The sequence below is a fragment of the Rhinoraja longicauda genome, chromosome 4 (genome assembly GCF_053455715.1).
Source record: "Rhinoraja longicauda isolate Sanriku21f chromosome 4, sRhiLon1.1, whole genome shotgun sequence".
Classification (NCBI taxonomy): Eukaryota; Metazoa; Chordata; class Chondrichthyes; order Rajiformes; family Arhynchobatidae; genus Rhinoraja; species Rhinoraja longicauda.
This window is the reverse complement of record NC_135956.1, coordinates 21,900,268-21,921,329: the sequence shown is the minus strand read 5'-3', so window position 1 is coordinate 21,921,329 and position 21,062 is coordinate 21,900,268. Positions and strand designations below refer to the sequence as shown.

General features: G+C 43.0%; 1 protein-coding gene across 2 annotated transcripts in view; it reads left to right on the top strand.

Moving 5' to 3' along the window:
- garem (GRB2 associated, regulator of MAPK1) overlaps nucleotides 1-21,062 on the top strand; it is a 93,446-nt gene that overhangs the window by 1,123 nt on the left and 71,261 nt on the right. The window lies entirely within an intron of this gene.

Genomic DNA, 21,062 nt, shown 5'->3' with positions numbered 1-21,062 from the left:
GTGACCACCGAGCCCCCCACCCCCCTGACCACAGGGCCTCTCACCCCCCCCCCCGTGACCACCGAGCCCCCCACCCCCCTGACCACAGGGCCTCTCACCCTCCCCCCTGACCACCGAGCCCCTCACCCCCCTGACCACAGGGCCTCTCACCCCCCCCCCCCCGTGACCACCGAGCCCCCCACCCCCCTGACCACAGGGCCTCTCACCCTCCCCCCTGACCACCGAGCCCCCCACCCCCCTGACCACAGGGCCTCTCACCCTCCCCCCTGACCACCGAGTCCCTCACATCCCCCCGAGCCCACGCCGTGAACTGTCCACCGACACCGACCACTGCTTGGGGGGTTGTTGTTGTTCTTCTACCCACCGGCCGGCCCCGCGGGAGGGAGGTCTCGCCGCTCTAATTGTGGTTAAATGTGGAAATTAAGAGCTGTGCTGTGAAGTTGTCATGGTCATGCACCGAGACCAATTTTGTTTACGAGTCGGCGGGATTCGGGAGTTTTGGGTGTTTATTCCTGAAACACAAGAGAAAGTTTTGCTGTGTGTGTTGTCAAACGACAGGAAAAAAAACCCCCATTCAAGTTGCACTTTGAATGCAGTTTATATATATATATTTTTAAACCCGATTGTGCACTGAAATGGGACTAAGTAAACTGTAACCCTCGGGATATCTAGTAACCGAATCGAACACTGGTTAACTAATGAATCACTGTATTGCAGTCCAAAGGTGTCGTGTGTTCTCTGCAGGAAATGTGCGGTTTTGCGCATTCTCCAGCTTATCTCGTGATATGTCCCATCGTTTTTGAATCGGTCACTTGCCATACGGCTTACTTCACTGTGCACTTCCAAATGCTAACTTTGTTTTCTCCCGGAGTTTCTACTAACCGTGTCGATGTGGTCAGCTGAGAACTCGCACGTGGTTTGTGTCTTGAGCCGATCCCTCTATTAGAAACATAGAAAATAGGTGCAGGAGTAGGCCATTCGGCCCTTCGAGCCTGCACCGCCATTCAATATGATCATGACTGATCATCCAGCTCAGTAACCTGTACCTGCCTTCTCTCCATACCCCCTGATCCCTTTAGCCATAAGGGCCACATCTAACTCCCTCTTAAATATAGCCAATGAACTGGCCTCAACTACCTTCTGTGGCAGAGAATTCCACAGACTCACCACTCTCTGTGTGAAGAAATGTTTTCTCATCTCGGTCCTAAAAAACTTCCCCCTTATCCTTAAGCTGTGACCCCTGGTTCTGGACTTCCCCAACATCGGGAACAATCTTCCCGCATCTAGCCTCTCCAACCCCTTAAGAATTTTATATGTTTCAATAAGATCCCCCCTCAGTCTTCTAAATTCCATCGAGTATAAGCCCAGTCTATCCAGTCTTTCTTCATATGAAAGTCCTGCCGTCCCAGGGATCAATCTGGTGAACCTTCTCTGTACTCCCTCTAAGGCTAGAATGTCTTTCCTCAGATTCCTCCTATTACAGAGGGATCACCAGAACAGAGTCACCGGGAACAGGCCCTTTGGGCCAGCTGGCCCAGGCTGAATAAGATGTCTGGGAACAAACTGCAGATGTTTATTTAAAAAGAAAAAGACACAAAGTACTGGGAGTAACTTGGTGGGTCAGCCAGCATCTCTGGAAAACATGAATGTGTGACATTTTGGATTGGGACCCTTCTTCCGATTGGGTTCCCTACCCAAAATGTCAGCTATCTACTTCAGAGATGTTGCCTGAGTTACGGCTGCACTTTGTCTTTTTTTTGAACAAGAAGTTTATCTGACACAATCTTCTTTGCTGGTGTTTGGCCCTTATCCATCTAAACCCTAACTATCCATTTACCTGCCCAAATGTCTTTTAAACATCGTAATTGCATTCTTCCTTTGGAAGATCATTCCATCTACCCGCCATCCTCCATGTGGAAAAACGTCCCCTTGGATCTTCTTTAAATCTTTCCCCTTTCGCCTGAAACCTATGCCCTCTACTTTTAGAATTGCAACACCCTGCTAAAAAGATAGTGGCAATCCACTTTAATTACACCCAACATCATTTTACGTATGTCTAAGGTCATCCCCTCTGTCAACATTCTATGCTGCAACAGGAAAAAGTCCCTGCCTATCCAGCCTCCTCTTATAACTCAAGCTCCCCAATCCTAGTAACATGCTGTGAAACTTTTCTGTACCCTTTCCAACTCAGTGACATGATATAGCTGGGTTAGTTAGTTTAGTTTATTGTCACGTGTACTGGGGTACAGTGAAAAGCTTTTGTTGCGTGCTAACCTGCCTGGACCTGAACTGCACACAATACTCCAAATGTGGTCCCACCAACAACTTGTACTTAAAAACTTCACACAAAGAATATTTTTGCATTGTTTTAAAATTAAGTAGTACCTGTTCTAAATTAGTTTGTCCACTATAATTGTATAATTGACTTTTTTTTTGGTGATCTCTTGGGGAGGAGGATGATTTGTGCTCTAGTGACTGATACAAATTGGGAAACTGCAGAGTGGCTGTAAGCATCAGCCTGATGTAGTCCTACTCACCGAACCACACAATTTAGTCAATGTACTGGACATCAATACCTTCATCCCTGAGTATGGAAGTGGCACCATCAGGATAGACCTAGCAAAGGTGGCAGCATCAGTGGCCTGTAGTGAGGAAGGAACTGTCTTTGAATCCACAATATTGACCTTCGGTCACATGAGATCTGATACAGTCAGGTTACACATGGGAAAGGACACCTTTTGATTACTGCATATCTAACCCCTTCCATCCCCCCACCCAGTGATTGAAAATTACTCCATGTAGAACACTGCTTGGAGGAAGCACTGAGAGTGGAGAAGGAGCAGAATGTGTTCTGGGTGGGAGAGTGGTCCAGTAGCATCTCAAATACCGAGTTGAAAGTGTTAAAGGACATTGTTGCTTGATTGGTTCTGTGGCAGGTGGTGAGTCAACCAACAAGAGATGCACCATAGAAAGCATCCTATCCAGATGCATCACTGCTTTGTCTATCAACTGCTCTAGCCATGTATTGTAACACAGCAAGCCAAGGACGCCTGAAATTATAGAGTTGTGAATGCAACCCAGTTCATATTGCAAACAACTCCATCTATACCGCCTCAGGAAAACAATCTACATAAATCAGGACCATTTACACGCTCGTCTTTCTCTCTTCTCTCCTCTTCCATTGGGTAGAAGAAATAACAGCTTGAAAGTATGTATCACCAGATTCAAAAACAGCCTGTTATCAAACTCTTGAACGGAGCTCTCGTGCTAGAAATTAATTCCCGACTTCCAATATATCACCTTGCAGTTTCTCTGCAGCTGTAACATTATATTCTGCACTTTGGTTATTTTCCCTTTTGGTCTACCTGATGTAGTCATGTATAATATGATTTGCCTGAAAGCATGCAACAAATGCTTTTCCACTGAAAAACAGTTACATGTGGCAACAATCAACCAATGTCAAGATGAACAAACATGCTTGATCTCGTCCATGCCAATCTACTTGTCGCAGGTACATCTGTCCATGACAATATCCACGGCAGTATCAATATGACCACGCACAGTCCTTGTGGAGGTCAGATCTAGCAACTTGGGATTGGGCACTGGCGTCTACCTTAACAATGTAGAAAAGTTCCCAGGTATCTCCTGGGAAGGAGGCCCAATCCAACCCAGCCTGACTATGAGAACCGACTTAGTGTAATTAATGCCTTAATGCTGGGATGGTGGTCTGGAGATAGGGCCCTGATATTGGTTCACATAGCCTGCCAGTGAACTTAGAGGGTTTTGCAGAAATATTATTGATGATACCATTATCTGTGCTTTAAGGTGACTGCTCCAGTCCATAATTTAAATGCATACATGAGGGTACGCAGTAAACATGTCAGGATTTATGTCTTGATCGTTTCCATGTTGCTGGTGTATTGAAAACAACAGTGAATTTTGTCATTGTCTTCCCACACAGAGATAATTCCTAACATACTGTTACTGCTCCATTTTATTTTAACGGAGCTTCATTGGAGAGGGAGATGCAGGGTGCAGTGTTGTACAACAACAGTTTTGTAAAAAAACATTTTAGTTTGCAGATGTCGCATAGAGGCTTATTTTCCAATCTACCACTGAACATAAAATAGAAATGTTGGAAGAACTCGTCCAATGTGGGAAGAGAAAGCAGTAGGTGCTTCTGGTCAGCGACCCTCTGATCTGAAGAACTTCCTCAATTGGGAGCAAGAGTCATGGACCTGAAAGCACTGACCAATTTTCTCTTTCCAAGATGCTGCATGACTGGCTGAGGTTTTTTTCAACAATATCTGCAGTTTTACTTGCTTTGCTTCAGCGAACGAGTGGTCAGTAACTTGGTGCTCAGTCTGTGAATGAGAGCATGCACAACTGTCGTCAGCAGATTGCTGTTCATTAATTGAGGCTGGAGTGACCTTGGTTATGAAGTGAAAGCAATGTAGCTTCAACAATTTCCTGTCGATTAACCACATTCTGACAGGAAACTTGTTAGCAATGAGGTTAGTTAATGCTAGCGAGAAAGGTTATGAAAGCTGTTGGGACGATGATGAAGCTTTGATTAATGCAAATCTGCACTGAAATTGACATTACGGACCTGATCATCAAAGCTTGTGTGCAAACGTGTAGTGGACATTAGATGCAGTTGAATTTTCGAGGGTGGTGAAATTTAAGAGACACCTGACAATATTTGGTAATAGTACTGAAAAAAAGCATGATCCAATCGCCGCACTCTGAATTGGGAGCAAACCTTGCAACATTTTTTTAAATAATGGAAAAAGCAGCCTTGTAATAATGCAACCTTTATTTCTATGATAAACTTACCAAACCAGTGTGTGTTGTTTGCCCTTGTAATCCTTTCATTTAGCAGGTGAGGCTGCAGCGGGTCTTTTGAACTTTGCCCCTGAAATGGATCTTGAGATAATATGGCAATGCCAATAACTTCTCGTCAGACTGAAAACCTTTTCCAATTTATTTTTTAACCTTTAGACTGTTGCTTTAAGAAAATATACAGATTACACAATTAATGCACAGAGTCTTTTACCCAGGGTTGGGAGCTCAAAAGCCAGAGGACATGGCTTAAAGGTGAGAGGAGAAAGATTTAATAGGAACCTGAGGGGTAACTATACCATTCAGAGGGTGGTGGGTATATGGAATAAGCTACCAGAGGAGGTAGTTGAGGCAGATACAATGACAACATTTAAAAGACACTTGAACAGGTTTGAGTTTAATTCATTGTCATGTGCACCGAGATACAGTGAAAAGCTTTTGTTGCATTCTAACCAGTCAATGAGCTTGTAAATTGCGTTGGATTGGTATTTGGCTGCGTAGTCATGAGTGTATAAGGAGTATAGTAAGGGACTGAGAACGCATCCTTGTGGAACACGGTCTCGAGAATTATTATGGAGGTTGTTTGAATTGCGAGGAGGTTTTTCGTGAAGGCCAACTTGCGTGTTATTCTCATTTTCTCACGGGTAGGATTTGAGATTTTTTGCACATAACCATGAAGATGACGAGAGACCCGGTTTCGATCTTGACTACAGGTGCTGCTGTCTGTACGGAGTTTGTACGTTCTCCCCGTGACCACGCGAGGTTTCTCAGAGTTCCTCAGTTTCCTCCCACTCTCCAAATGTTTACTGGTTTGAAGATTAATTGGCTTGGTATAAATGTAAAATTGTCCCTAGGATAATGTTAATGTGCGGGGATCGCTGGTAGGTGCGGACTTGGTGGGCCGAAGTGCCTGTTTCCGCGCTGTATCTCTAAAACTAAAATTAAGAACTGAATGTAATTCTCTGTATTATAAGTCCCTCGGGTAAGGCAGCAACGATACCAGAGATGCAATGATCTATCTTATTTGACAGATTCAATCAATGTCATATTCCCTTGAAACGTGTAAGCGTCTTTCTGTCCCGAGGTTTCTATTTGCTCCTGTTAATTAAGTATTACTTTTCATTGACTAGTTCTTTCCCCATATTTGTGAACATCACTTTCCACCTTTCAATATCTGAATTTGGTGCATAGGCAGGTAGACTGTGTTGAGATGTTAGATTGGGTTCTTGAACTGGTAGTCTCTGTTGTTAAACATCAATTATGACGTGTTAATTTATCGTCATCTGTTGCAGGGTCTCTTTATCTTTTATTGTGACGTGTAAGCAGCCTTGAAATCTGAACAAAGTGGACTGGAACAAAAAGCGAAATAGAGTCAATGTCGTATCTTGAGTACCTTGCTTGTCCCCTCATCTCTTGTTTCTGTTGCAACTTTTTCAACTGATAACTCTGAAAAACTGTCGTAATAATTTCACCCAATATCAGTGTAACAATAAAAAAGTGTTCAGTAATAGAGATAATCTTGATTGTTACTCTTGCAGGCGTTTTCACCAAGGGCCCAGGAAATTAGCAGTTATGTTGATCTTTTTCATCAAGGCAATCTGCTTGCCTAGGAATCTGTGGTCTGCCAAATTGCATTAATTCTAAAACATTTCATTATATGTTTCCTTTCTTCAATTCTTCCCACTAGGTCTATGCTGACTTTCAGAACAATCCCATTGTCCATTTATTTCCCTGTAATCTATTCTCTCCCGGGTCCCTATTAATTCCCACTGATTCTCCTCCTATCCACCTGCTCTATGGCTAATTGACTGTAGCTGATTAAAGTACCAGGCAATCTTTGGGATATGGGAACAGACAGTACTGGAAGTCTGGATCAAACCCAAGTCAATGGAGTTGAGGCAGCTGAGCTACCTGATGCATCACAGTCATGGTGTAATAATATAATTTACTTGGATTTTGTGCAGCTTTTAAATTCACAAAGGATATTTCTAAAGATGTATTAATATTTGATTGCTGTCATTCCTGGTTATCAGAAGGCACACTTTTCTGAGATTAATGTAGCATTCAGCAAATTGTGTAAATGAATAGCAAGAAACGCCTGAAGTAATTATGCAGATCGATATACAGGTGCTCCTCGACTTACGATGCTTTGACTTATGATATTTTGACTTTATGATGGTGCAAAAGCGATACATATTCAGTAGAAATCGCAGTAAGAATTTTGAATTTTGATCTTTTCCCGGACTCACAGACCTGTCCGCTGCTCAGACTGGCAGTGTCTTATGTGGTACGATACTCTCTCGTGATGCTGGGCAATGGCAGCGAGCCGCATCTCCCAGTCAGCCACGATTGGGGGCTGCCACGGCTATGATGTTTGGTAGGTTAGGCGTATTAAATGCATTTTCGACTTGCGATATTTTCGATTTACGATGGGTTTATCGGAATGTGACCCCATTGTAAGTCGAGGAACACCTGTAATGTGCCATTTCTTTACAGTGGTGTTGAGAAATAATTCCAAACCTTAAATGCATTAGAACATGCAGGTTACACCTTTGATCTTGATAAATCAGCAATGGTTTGCCAGGTCATTTTCATTTGATAATCAGTGAGCTGTGGGAGGCAGATCCTTGCCTTTGTCAAGGCTGTTCATGGGTGGAACTTGCAATTTAGATTAAAAACACAGACCTTGTAGCTAGGTGGACATTAGCCTCCTTCTAGAAGATTGAGCCACATGCAATGCTGGAAAAAACAGTGTGGTTTTGCAGTTTTAATGTCTAGGCAGATCTGTCTATACATTTATCTTATAGAATTTAGGTGACGGATCATGTGCTTCATTTTGGAATCCTATTACATGAAGTAAAGTTCCTACTCCTTCTCAAGTTGTTTTGAATTTTAATATGCGATTAAAGATTTATGGTGGAAAAGTATCGGTTCCTTTATGGAGATATTGTTTCAACATTGAGCCGGGTTAGAATCTTGGATATCAGTAGGTAGACACAAAATGCTGGAGTAACTCAGCGGGACAGGCAGCATCTCTGGAGAGAAGGAATGGGTGACGTTTTGAGTCGAGACCCTTGGATATCAGTGTAAAATCATTTGAAATGTGGAGAATGAAGAAAGGGTATTCCACCTGATCAAGTCAAGTCAAGTCAAGTCAATTTTATTTGTATAGCACATTTAAAAACAACCCACGTTGGCCAAAGTGCTGTACATCTGATTAGGTTCCAATGGAAAAAAAAAAATGCTCATCTGATCAGTGAGCATTTGGCATGGACAGAGGACTACTGAACTCCTGCATAGTAAATAATTCTTTAAACTTGGAGTAATATTTCACTGGGGGCATAAACATTAGTTTTGATATATGATTCAGTGCCAATTCAGCACAAAGTTGGAATACTTTGAATAATTCCATAGTCTTGTTTATTTTTAGAAACGTTTGTATGCTCAGTCACTCATTTTAACCTGGCAATCTATGCAGCTTTCATTACTGATTCAGTGATTTCTGACATTCATGGTGCTGTCTCTCTAAATATATTCCAGTTTGCATTGTGACTGTGCCACTTTCAAAATGAAAATGGTATTGGTTGTTTGATGGCAACTGCAGTTTTAGATAGTTTTAGTCCCATGAGGAAAACGTTTGAGGTTTCAGGGTCAGTTTATTGTCACAGGTACCAATTAAGGTACAGTAAAATTCGAATTACCATACAGCCATACTAAAAAAAAAGCAACAAGACACAACTACATAAAAGTTAACATAAACATCCACCACAGCGGATTCCCTACGTTCCTCACTGTGATGGAAAGCAATAAAGTCCAATCTGCTTCCTCTTGCTATAATTAGTCATTTTTACATCGGTTTACAACAAAAAAATAGATCTTACTCATAAATAGAGTAAGTCATTTATATATTTATGTTGCATGGGCTCAACCAGCAACTGTGGTTATGAATTTCAATACTAATCAAAATGAGGTTAGTATTTAATTTTAGTTTGGAGATACAACATGTAAACAGGCCCTTCTGCCCACTGAGTCCGCGCCGGCCAGCGATCCCCGCACATTAACGCTATCCTATACAGGCTGGGGACAATTTGACGATTATACCAAGCCAAGTAACCTACAAATCAGTGCGTCTTTGGAGTGGGAGAAAACGGGAGATCCCAGAGAAAATCCACGCTGGTCACAGGGAGAACCTACATACTCTGTACAGACAAGCACCCATAGTCAGGATCAAACCCGGGTCTCTGGTGCTGTAAGACAGCAACTCAACAGCTGCGCCACCATGCCGACGATATCACAAGGCGTAACCTACATGTTCTAATGCGTTTAAGGTTTGAAATTATTTCTAACACCACTGTGAAGAAACGGCACAACATTAGATAGATCTGCAGAATTCCTTCATGCATCTCTGATTGTACATACTCTGCTGATTGTGTTATCTGTGTTAGTGAAGAGATGCCATGAAATGCCATTGGAGAGTAAAATCAAAGAAAATCCCAAAGGTTTTCGCACGTACAATAAAAATAAGAGGGTAACCAGGGAGAGGGTAGAGCCACTCAAGGATAAAGGAGTGAATTTATGCTTGGTCAGAGGATATCGGTGAGTTACTAAACACATTCACCAAGGAGGATGCTGTGCAGTGTGGGGAATACAAAGATACAAGGACAGTTTGAGATCAAGAAGGAGGTTGTGTTGGGGCTCTTAAAGAACATTAAGGTAGATAAATCCCCAGGACTTGACTACCCCAGGTTATTGAGACAGACAAGAGAAGAGTTTGCTGGGGACATGATGAAAATATTTGTATTTTCTATAGCCACAGTCGAGGTCCCAGTCAGGACTGGAGAGTAGCCAATGGTGTTTCTTTAAGAGGGAAAGTACAGATAATCAAGAAAATTATCGGCCGTTGAGCCTCACATCTGTGGCAGAAAAGCTATTGGAGAGGATGCTTTGGGGTAAGATTCGTTTACATTGGAAGGGGATGGGCTAATTAAGGACAGTCAGCGTGGCTTTGTCTGCGGGAGGTTTGTGCGCCATGATTGAGATTTTGAGGAATAAACAAAGATGATCAATGAGAGTGGACAGTGGATGTTGTTGACATGGATTTTAGTAAGATCTCTTGTTAAAGTCTGGTAGGCTGATCCAGAAGATTAAGTTGCATGGGATCCATGGTAACTTGGCTATCTTGATTCAGAGCTAGCTTACTCATAGAAGACAGAGGTATGTGGTGGAAGGTTGTAATTCTGGCTGGAGGTCTGTGACCAGTCTTGCTTCAGAGGGATCTGTGCTAAGTCCTCTATTGTTTGTGATGTACTTACCTTGGTTAGTAAGTTTACAGCCGACACCAAAATTGGGGCAAGTAGTGAGGAAAGCAATCAAAGTATGTAATGGGATATAGATCACCTACTGGAGATGGGTGGAAATATGGTAGATGGATTTTAATCTGGGCAAAGTATGAGGTGTTGCACTTTGGGCAGTTAAATGCAAAGGGAAAGTACACAGTTCATGGCAGGACCCTTAATAGCATTGGTGTACAGAGGAATCTTGAGCTCCAAGTTCATAGCTGCCTGAAAGTACCTACACAAGTAGATAGAGTGGTAAGAAGACACGTTGTATGCTTGCCTTTATGGGCTAGGGTATTGAATTCTGGTCACCCCATTACAAGAAGGATGTAGACACTTTGGAGAGGGTGAAGAAGATGCCTGGATTAGAAGATATTAGGTACAAAGGGAGATTGTACAAACTTGGGAGGCATACAAAGGGTGGACAGTCCTTGAGTGGAAATGTCCAAGACAGCACAGTGGCGCAGTAGTGGAGCTGCTGTCCCAGATTGCCAGAGACCTGGATCAATTCTGATTATGGGTGTTGTCTGTGCGGTTCTCCCTGTGACTGTGGGTTTTCTCTGCGTGCTCCGGTTTCCACCCACATTCCAAAGACGTACAAGTTTGTAAGTTAATTGGCTTCTGTAAATTGCCCGCAGTCTGTAGGATGTGAAACCAGTGATCGATGGCTGGCGTGGTCTCGGTGGGCCAAAGGGCCTGTTTCCACACTCTATCTCTAAACTGGAGGGCATACCTTTAAGGTGAGATGAACAAAAGTTTAAGGAGATGTGCAGGGCACATTTTTGACACAGAGTGGTGGGTGTCTGTAACATGGTGCATGTGTAGTGGCGGAGGCAGATACGATGGGGATATTTAAGAGGCTTTTAGCTAGGCAGATGGAAATGCAGGGAATGGAGGTGTACTGCTCACGGACAAGAAGGGAAACTTAGTTTAACTTGGCATCATGTTCAGAATGCACCCCTCCCAACCCTTCTGAATTTGGCGGAAAGTTTCCGCTTTCTTATTTCATTTTCGCCAATCTGATTTCGCCTCACATTTTTCCGCAAAACAGTCGGTAATTGCAATTTGTCGATTCGGTCGCTAGGGGTTCCCCCTGGAAGTCTCCCTGAAAATGTGGCACCTAGGCTGGGCAAGGCAGCTAATCTCGACCTCATCGGGACTTCCATGGCCGATCGGTGGGTTGAATTTGCAACCTGAGGCCAGGGCTCTGGAACTCCAGCCCAGCTGGAGCCAGCGCATCTATCTCCATACGACTTCCTTAGCCAGCTGGATAAACCAGCAAAGCTCTGGAACTAAGAATGCCCGAAAATCAATGGTGGAACTGTAATGAGTAAATATTAAATTTAAGTGCAAGATTATATAACTATATTAATTAATTAAGACTGGGTTAAAATATATAAAACAATAGAAAAGCCAATTACCACCTTTTTGGGCTGATTATCAATTAATGTGCGAATTTACTTCAACATGTACTTCCATATGATTAGTCGAGTCATATATCAACTCTTCATAACTTAGTCATACATTTTATGACCATTGTTCATTTATTCAATACCAAGAGAATTGGGATGTGTAAGGAAAAAGCAAAATGGAAAAAACAAGACAATTTTTTCTTTGTGTTGCAAAAGGTTCAATAACCTTTCTATAAATAGCAGAATATACTCATGATAGGCTTGACATTGTACATGAAGTCCAAGAACTACAGACTGTTGGAAATAATAGTCGTTTTCCACACATGAATGTAGCGCAACGCGTATGTGCATTTGGTGTGCATACCTTTTTTTTAACAAAAACGTTGCATTATGCGCCGTATTATGAATTTTGATGTAAAATTCTGAATTTTGGGCATCAAAATTATGAATTTGTAAAATCAACTGTTGGGAGGTCTGAGTATGGACATTGTGGGCCAAAAGGCTTGTTCTAGTGCTATACTGTTCTAAGTATTCATTTCAAACTCATCCATATTCAAATGGACAATTATCTATTGCTGTTTGTCTGTTTTACAGTTGAAGTGATTGGAAAATGTGGGAATTCCAGTAATAATTCTCAAATCACTTTAAATTCCAGCCAGGTCAGCTTGTGGAACATTTGTTTGCATATGAAATATACTGGTTATATGGAAATGCTTGCAATCTATCTGTACAATGTTGCAATAATCTGCTTGAGGCTTAAAAAACAAGGGAATGTTATGGATTAGCAACGAGTCAGTGGTTTAAAGATCCCTCGTTTTATGGACCTTCTTTCTATTTCTCTGGTTAAAAATCGATTTACACAAACATCTTCATTCGGGGTTTTCAAACGTCCTAATTTATTTTAAGCCTTTAACTGCTTGGTTCACTTATTCTGGGAGTTTGCATGATGTGTGGTTCTTAGTTTAGCTTGTAAGTATTTGATACCTCACAAACTACAATCAGACTGCTTGTTTCAGAAAATAACAAGCGGCCATTTCTCTCCAGAACATGTTTTCTGGTAAAAAGCTGAAATATTGGAAGCTGACGTTTTGTCTATATTTAAAATATTAATGTGGTAAATTGAGGTGTCTGGATCAAAACTCCTTTACAGATTCAGTGTGTGATATGTAAAATTTGTTGTTGAAAATTTGTTTTTCAATTTTATAGCTGGAAATTAATCTGCATTAACATGTCAACAATTTGTTACTGCATACATTAATGCTGGGAAAATAAAACAAAATGTAGAAAATCCTCAGCAGTTCAGAAAGCATCTGTGGAGGGAGGAATGGTGAATGTTTCAGGACTTTTCATCCGAACTGATCAAAACATAGAAATCAAGTATATTTTAAGTTGCAGAGAAAGGGCTGGGATAGAATTGGATAGAACAGTTAATGTTTCAGTGATGGGGTGGAAATAAAGAGAGACTGAATGACACAAGTGGTGGTTCTGTAGATTGGGAGAAATTGGTGAAGGTTGGAGGGGGGAAAAAAAGGGTGCTCGGCAACCAAAACAATGCAGTTGCTGGAAAGATGAAGTTTAAAAAAAATGTTGAGATACTTAGTTGTTAAAGCATGAGGCAAGAGAAATAGAGTTAACATTTCAGGGAAAAGACCTTCTAGGACTGATTGGTTCTTATACAGATTGGAAAGGCTGGTTATCCAAAACTGAATACAATGTGAATTCCTGTAAAATGACAGGTTGAAAAATTAATAGACATTTCTCATTCTTGTGCTGACCTTATCATGAACAGAGTGAAACATCAAAGTGAAATATCAAAATTAGAGCACATGGTATTGGAGGTAGGGTACTGACATGGATAGAAAATTGGTTGACAGACAGAAAGCAAAGAGTGGGGATAAATGGGTCCCTTTCAGAATGGCAGGCAGTAACTAGTGGGGCACCGCAAGGCTTGGTGCTGGGACCGCAGCTATTTACAATATACATTAATGACTTGGATGAAGGGATTAAAAGTACCATTAGCAAATTTGCAGATGATACAAAGCTGGGTGGTAGTGTGAACTGTGAGGAAGATGCTATGAGGTTGCAGGGTGACTTGGACAGGTTGTGTGAGTGGGCGGATGCATGGCAGATGCAGTTTAATGTGGATGTGAGGTTATCCACTTTGGTGGTAAGAATAGGAAGGCAGAGTATTATCTGAATAGTGTCAAGTTAGGAACAGGGGACGTACAACGAGATCTGGGTGTCCTAGTGCATCAGTCACCGGAAGGAAGCATGCAGGTACAGCAGGCAGTGAAGAAAGTCAATGGAATGTTGGCCTTCATAACAAGAGGAGTTGAGTATAGGAGCAAAAAGGTCCTTCTGCAGTCGTACAGGGCCCTAGTGAGACCGCACCTGGAGTACTGTGTGCAGTTTTGGTCTCCAAATTTGAGGAAGGATATTCTTGCTATTGAGGGCGTGCATCGTAGGTTTACTAGGTTAATTCCCGGAATAGCGGGACTATCATATGTTGAAAGACTGGAGCGACTAGGCTTGTATACACTGGAATTTAGAAGGATGAGAGGAGATCTTATCGAAACGTATAAGATTATTAAGGGGTTGGACACGATAGAGGCAGGAAACATGTTCCCAATGTTGGGGGAGTCCAGAACAAGGGGCCACAGTTTAACAATAAGGGGTAGGCCATTTAGAACTGAGATGAGGAAAATCTTTTTCAGTCAGAGAGTTGTGAATCTGGAATTCTCTGCCTCAGAAGGCAGTGGAGGCCAATTCTCTGAATGCATTCAAGAGAGAGCTGGATAGAGCTCTTAAGGATAGCGGAGTCAGGGGGTATGGGGAGAAGGCAGGAACGGGGTACTGATTGAGAATGATCAGTCATGATCACATTGAATGGCGGTGCTGGCTCGAAGGGCCGAATGGCCTCCTCCTGCACCTATTGTCTATTGAGATGGGGAATTCAAATAACATGCAATAAGAGGAAAGGAATGACATGGAGGCTGCAAAAGAGCATCACCATAATGTTGCCTGGATTAGAGAGTATTAGCTGTAAGAAGTTGGTCGAACATGCATTGTTTTCCCTGAGATGTCCTCTTCAGTACCTATTGTTCACTTCACTCCCCCTTCCCCCCCCCCCCTCCCCCCGGCTGCTGTGGAAAGAGCTATCACCTGTGTCTACTATTGAACCCCAGTTCCTCTTTTTTCCTCTCCCCCCCCCCCCGCCAGACAGAACAAGTTTCCCAAATCGTCATCTCATCAGCCTCTGCTTCCAACTCATAATTCTCTGACATTTCTGCTCACCTTCAACGCGATTCCAATATGAGTCACATTTCTTGTCCGTATCCCTTTCCACTTTCTGCAGAGACCACTCTCTCCACAACTCCCTGGTTCACTCAACACTTCTCTCCCTCGCCAGACACTTTCCCCAGCAACCACAAGAGAAGAAACACCTGCCCTTGCACCTCTCTCGTTTCTATCCAGGGGATTCCAGTGATCTCTCTAGGTGAGACGGAGTTCACGTGCATTTCTTCCAGCCTTCTCTACTGCGTCCAGTGCTCCTGATGTGGCCTCTTTTACATCGGCGTAAACTATGAGTGTTTTGATGAACACTTGTGCTCTGTTCACCCAGGCTTGTTGTTTATCTCATTTTGCTTACCATTTTAGCTCCACTTCCCATTTCCATACTGACCCTACTCTCCTTGGCCTCCTCCATTGACAGAGTGAGGCCACACACAAAGTGGAAGAACAGCACCTCTTATTCCGCATGGGAAGTTTGCAACCCAGCGGTATGAATATAGAATTTTCCAGTTTTCAGTAATTCCCCCTCTGTTCTTCACTCTCGCCTGCCCTCGCTCTCCACCACACCACTGCACACACAATTCTCCCATCTATTCGCCCTGCTCCTTTCCCCTCCTCTGTAAATTCATCTCTCATTCCCAAATCCCATATTTCCCTTTTATCCCCTCCCTTCCAATTGTATCCCTATCTCTGACTTTATATTTCACTCCTCTTCTTTCCTTATCTGACACCTTTTTTGTCCCCTTTTCATCTCTGGCCTTTGTCACTTACTCCACCCACCTGCCAGTCACTTGTATCCACAATCACTTGTTCCGTCCCACTGCTTTTCCAGCTTCTTCCTGCTTACATAATCAGTATGACGAACTCTTGATGAGTTTGTTAATCCATATATATATATGGATTAACAAACTCATCAAGAAGGCTGGCTCCATCCTGGGGGCGGAATTGGATTCATGGGAAGTGGTCTTGGAGGGGAGAATGTTCCTCAAACTGCGGAGCATCTTGAACAATACAGTTCACCCTCTCCATGACCCACTGGTCAACCAGAGGGGTACCTTCAGGAACAAACTGGTTCCACCAAGATGCAGTACAGAACGCCACAGGAGATACTTCTTTTCTGTGGCTACCACACTGTACATCTCCTCCCCCTTCTGAAGTGGGGTAGACTGACGACCCCCCCCCCCCCCCCCCAATCTTAGCACATCCCCAAACCTTTGTACGTCACTTTAATTTCATGTTTCATGTATTTTGTGTTTATCACTGTTGGCAGATCAATTTCCCTCCTGGGATAAATAAAGTCCTAACATATCTGCCCAATCCCTCTCTAGGCATTGCCTTACTTGCTAAATTCCTGCAGCACTTTGTTTTTTGCTCAAGATTCCATCTTCTGCAGTTTCTGATGTCTCTGTCTTGCCACAGGGTTGTACAAAGCTTCTGAAAGTACCACTTGCCTGGTTTCTTATTGCCTATTATTATTATTATTATTATTATTATTATTTCTTGTTGCCTATTAGACAGGATTCCCCTCCCACTGCTGCCTCCCAAGGTTTTGCACTTTTATTCTTCATTCAGAACTCTCAGTGTACATAATGCTGGTTTATTTCTGTATCTATGCAGACATGTACCAGAGCTATTTTGCTACTCAAAGTTCATGTTCTTCAAACTTTCACACTGTCTGATCTCCAGTATGAGATATCCAGATAATCCTTCCAACATTGAAAAAAATGCATCTATGGTCTGCAATCTTGGATTGTAAATGTGGCCTGCCATGAATAAGGCATTCTTAATATGGAGAGGAAATCATGATGCACCCATTCAGTTTAAGCTTCCTTCCATCAGAATAGGAAAGATGAGAAAACAAATGTTTTAAGTTGCAGAATGGAAGGGGAATGGAGAGTGGGGATTAAAATAACTCTCCATCAACTTCTCCCTTTCCTGGATGGTAAACAAAGTGAAGATGGAAAGGGGCTTGTGTTGCAAAAAGGGAGGTTTTGCTGGACAGCTCTGTTCAATCCACAAGGGTAATCCTATGCTTCCTGTAACCTGTAACGTATTCTCTGTCCTGCACCCACTATGTTTATGGCTATTTTCCACTGTTCTGATAATGCCCAATGTTGGTTTGAGACACAGCACCTCAGATTAAAGAAAATCCCAAAGCTTTTTAAACCTACATTTAAAAGGGTAACCAGGGAGTAGATAGGATTGCTCAAAGATGAAGATAGGACCGTTCAAAGATAAAGGATGGAATTTGGGTTTGGAGTCTGGGGATGTTGACAAGGTACTGAACAAGTACTTTGTATCTGTTTTTACCAAGGAGGTCATAGAGGATGGCGAGATCAGATGGAGAATACTAATATACAAGAGCAGTTTGAGATTAAGGAGGAAGTAATGTTGGGGGTCAAGAAGGGCATTAAGGTGGATAAATCCCCAGTGCCTGATGGGACCTATTCCAGGTTATTAAGAGAGACGAGAGTAGAGATCGCAGGAGCCTTGATGAAGATCTTTGCATCTTCTCTAACATTAGGCAAGTCCTGGAGGACTGGAGAGTAATGTTGATCCTTTATTTAAGAAAGGGAAATAGAATCCAGGGAATTAGGCTGATGAGCCTCATGTCAGTGATAGGGAAGCTGTTCAGGATGGGATTTACTCACATTTGGAAATGAATGGGTTAATTGGGGACAGTCAGCTTGCCTTTCTACACAGCAGGTCATGTCTTACAAACTTGAATGAGTTTTTTGAGGAAGTAGCGAGGGATTTTGTCCACATAGAAACATAGAAACATAGAAAATAGGTGCAGGAGTAGGCCATTCGGCCCTTCGAGCCTGCACCGCCATTCAATATGATCATGGCTGATCATTCAGCTCAGTAGCCTGTACCTGCCTTCTCTCCATACCCCCTGATCCCTTTAGCAAAAAGGGCCACATCTAACTCCCTCTTAAATATAGCCAATGAACTGGCCTCAACTACCTTCTGTGGCAGAGAATTCCACAGACTCACCACTCTCTGTGTGAAGAAATGTTTTCTCATCTCGGTCCTAAAAGACTTCCCCCTTATCCTTAAGCTGTGACCCCTGGTTCTGGACTCCCCCAACATCGGGAACAATCTTCCCGCATCTAGCCTCTCCAACCCCTTAAGAATTTTATATGTTTCTATAAGATCCCCCCTCAGTCTTCTAAATTCCAGCGAGTACAAGCCCAGTCTATCTAGTCTTTCCTCATATGTAAGTCCCGCCATCCCAGGGATCAATCTGGTGAACCTTCTCTGTACTCCCTCTAAGGCAAGAACGTCTTTCCTCAGGTTAGGAGACCAAAACTGCACACAATACTCCAGGTGCGGTCTCACCAAGGCCCTGTACAACTGCAGCAGAACCTCCCTGCTCCTAAACTCAAATCCTCTTGCTATGAATGCCAACATACCATTCGCTTTCTTCACTGCCTGCTGCACCTGCATGCTTGCTTTCAATGACTGGTGCACCATGACACCCAGGTCACGTTGCATCTCCCCTTCTCCCAATCGGTCACCATTCAGGTAATACTCTGCTTTCCTGTTCTTGCCGCCAAAGTGGATAACCTCACATTTATCCACATTATATTGCATCTGCCATGCATTTGCCCACTCGCCTAATCTATCCAAGTCACTCTGCAGCCTCCTAGCATCCTCCTCGCAGCTAACACTGCCACCCAGCTTCGTGTCATCCGCAAACTTAGAGATGTTGCATTCAATTCCCTCGTCCAAATCATTAATATACACTGTAAATAACTGGGGTCCCAGCACTGAGCCTTGCGGTACCCCACTAGTCACTGCCTGCCATTCCGAAAAGGACCCGTTTATTCCTACTCTTTGCTTCCTGTCCGCCAACCAATTTTCTATCCACCTCAACACTGAACCCTCAATACCGTGTGCTTTAAGTTTGTACACCAATCTCCTATGTGGGACCTTGTCGAAGGCCTTCTGAAAGTCCAGATATAACACATCGACTGGTTCTCCCTTATCCACTCTACTAGTTACATCCTCGAAAAATTCTATAAGATTCGTCAGACATGATTTGCCTTTGGTAAATCCATGCTGACTTTGTCCGATGATTTCACCACTTTCCAAATGTATTGCTATCACATCTTTAATAACTGACTCTAGCATTTTCCCCACTACCGATGTTAGGCTAACTGGTCTATAATTCCCCGTTTTCTCTCTCCCTCCCTTTTTAAAAAGTGGGATTACATTAGCTACCCTCCAGTCCTCAGGAACTACTCCAAAATCTAAAGAGTTTTGAAAAATTATCACTAATGCATCCACTATTTCTGAGGCTACTTCCTTAAGCACTCTGGGATGCAGCCTATCTGGCCCTGGGGATTTATCTGCCTTTAATCCATTTAATTTACCTAACACCACTTCCCGACTAACCTGGATTTCCCTCAGTTCCTCCATCTCTTTAGACCCCCGGTCCCCCGCTATTTTCGGCAGACGTATTTGTTCAATTAGTCTGCCATCTCCTTGTTCCCTATGATCAATTCACCTGTTTCCGACTGCAAGGGACCTACATTTGCCTTAACTAATCTTTTTCTCTTGACATATCTATAAAAGCTTTTGCAGTCTGTTTTTATGTTCCTTGCCAGTTTTCCCTCATAATCTATTTTCCCTTTCCTAATTAAGCCCTTTGTCCTCCTCTGCTGGACTCTGAATTTCTCCCAGTCCTCTGGTATGCTACTTTTTCTGGCTAATCTGTATGCTTCATCTTTTGTTTTAATACTATCCTTGATTTCCCTTGTTAGCCACGGATGCACTACCTTTCCTGGTTTGTTCTTTTGCCAAACTGGGATGAACACTTGTTGTAGTTCATCCATGCGACCTTTAAATGCCTTCCATTGCATGTCCACCGTCAACCCCTTCAGCATCAATCGCCAGTCTATCTTGGACAATTCACGCCTCATACCCTCAAAGTTACCTTTCTTTAAGTTCAGAACACTTGTTTCTGTATCGACTTTGTCACTCTCCATCCTAATGAAGAACTCTACCATATTATGATCACTCTTGTCCAAGGGGCCTCGCACAACAAGACTGCTAACTAACCCTTCCTCATTACTCAATACCCAGTCTAGAATGGCCTGTTCTCTCGTTGGTTCCTCGACATGTTGGTTTAGAAAACCATCTCTCAAACATTCCAAGAAATCCTCTTCCTCAGCACCCCTGCCAGTTTGGTTCACCCAATCTATATGTAGATTGAAGTCACCCATTATAACTGCTGCGCCTTTAGTGCATGCATTTCTAATTTCCTGCTTGATGCCATCCCCAACCTCCCTACTGCTGTTAGGTGGCCTGTACACAACTCCCACTAGCGTTTTCTGCCCCTTAGTGTTTCGTAGCTCTACCCATATCGATTCCACTTCCTCCAAGCTAATGTCCTTCCTTTCCACTGCTTTAATCTCCTCTCTAACCAGTAACGCTACCCCACCTCCTTTTCCTTTCTGTCTATCCCGCCTGAATATAGAATATCCCTGGATGTTGAGCTCCCAGCCTTGGTCACCGTGGAGCCATGTCTCCGTAATCCCAACTATATCATAATCATTAATAACTATCTCCACATTTAATTCATCCACCTTATTACGTATACTCCTTGCATTGAGACACAAAGCCTTCAGGCTTGTTTTTACAACTCTCTTACCCCATGTACGATTATGTTGAAAAGTGGCCCTTTTTGATTTTTGCCCTGGATTTGTCTGCCTGCCACTTTTACTTTTCACCTTGCTACCTGTTGCTTCTACCCTCATTTTACACCCCTCTGTCTCTCTGCTCCAGCTCCCATCCCCCTGCCACATTAGTTTAAATCCTCCCCGACAGCACTAGCAAACACTCCCCCTAGGACATTGGTTCCATTCCAGCTCAGGTGCAGACCGTCCTGTTTGTACTGGTCCCACCTCTCCCAGAACTGGTTCCAATGTCCTAAAAATTTGAATCCCTCCCCCTTGCACCATTTTTCAAGCCACGTATTCATATGAAATATCCTCCTATTCCTACTCTGACTAGCAAGTGGCACTGGTAGTAATCCAGAGATTATTACCTTTGAGGTCCTACTTTTTAGTTTATCTCCTAGCTCTCTAAATTCACCTTGTAGGACCTCATCCCGTTTTTTACCTAAATCGTTGGTGCCAATATGCACCACAACAACTGGCTGCTCACCCTCCCC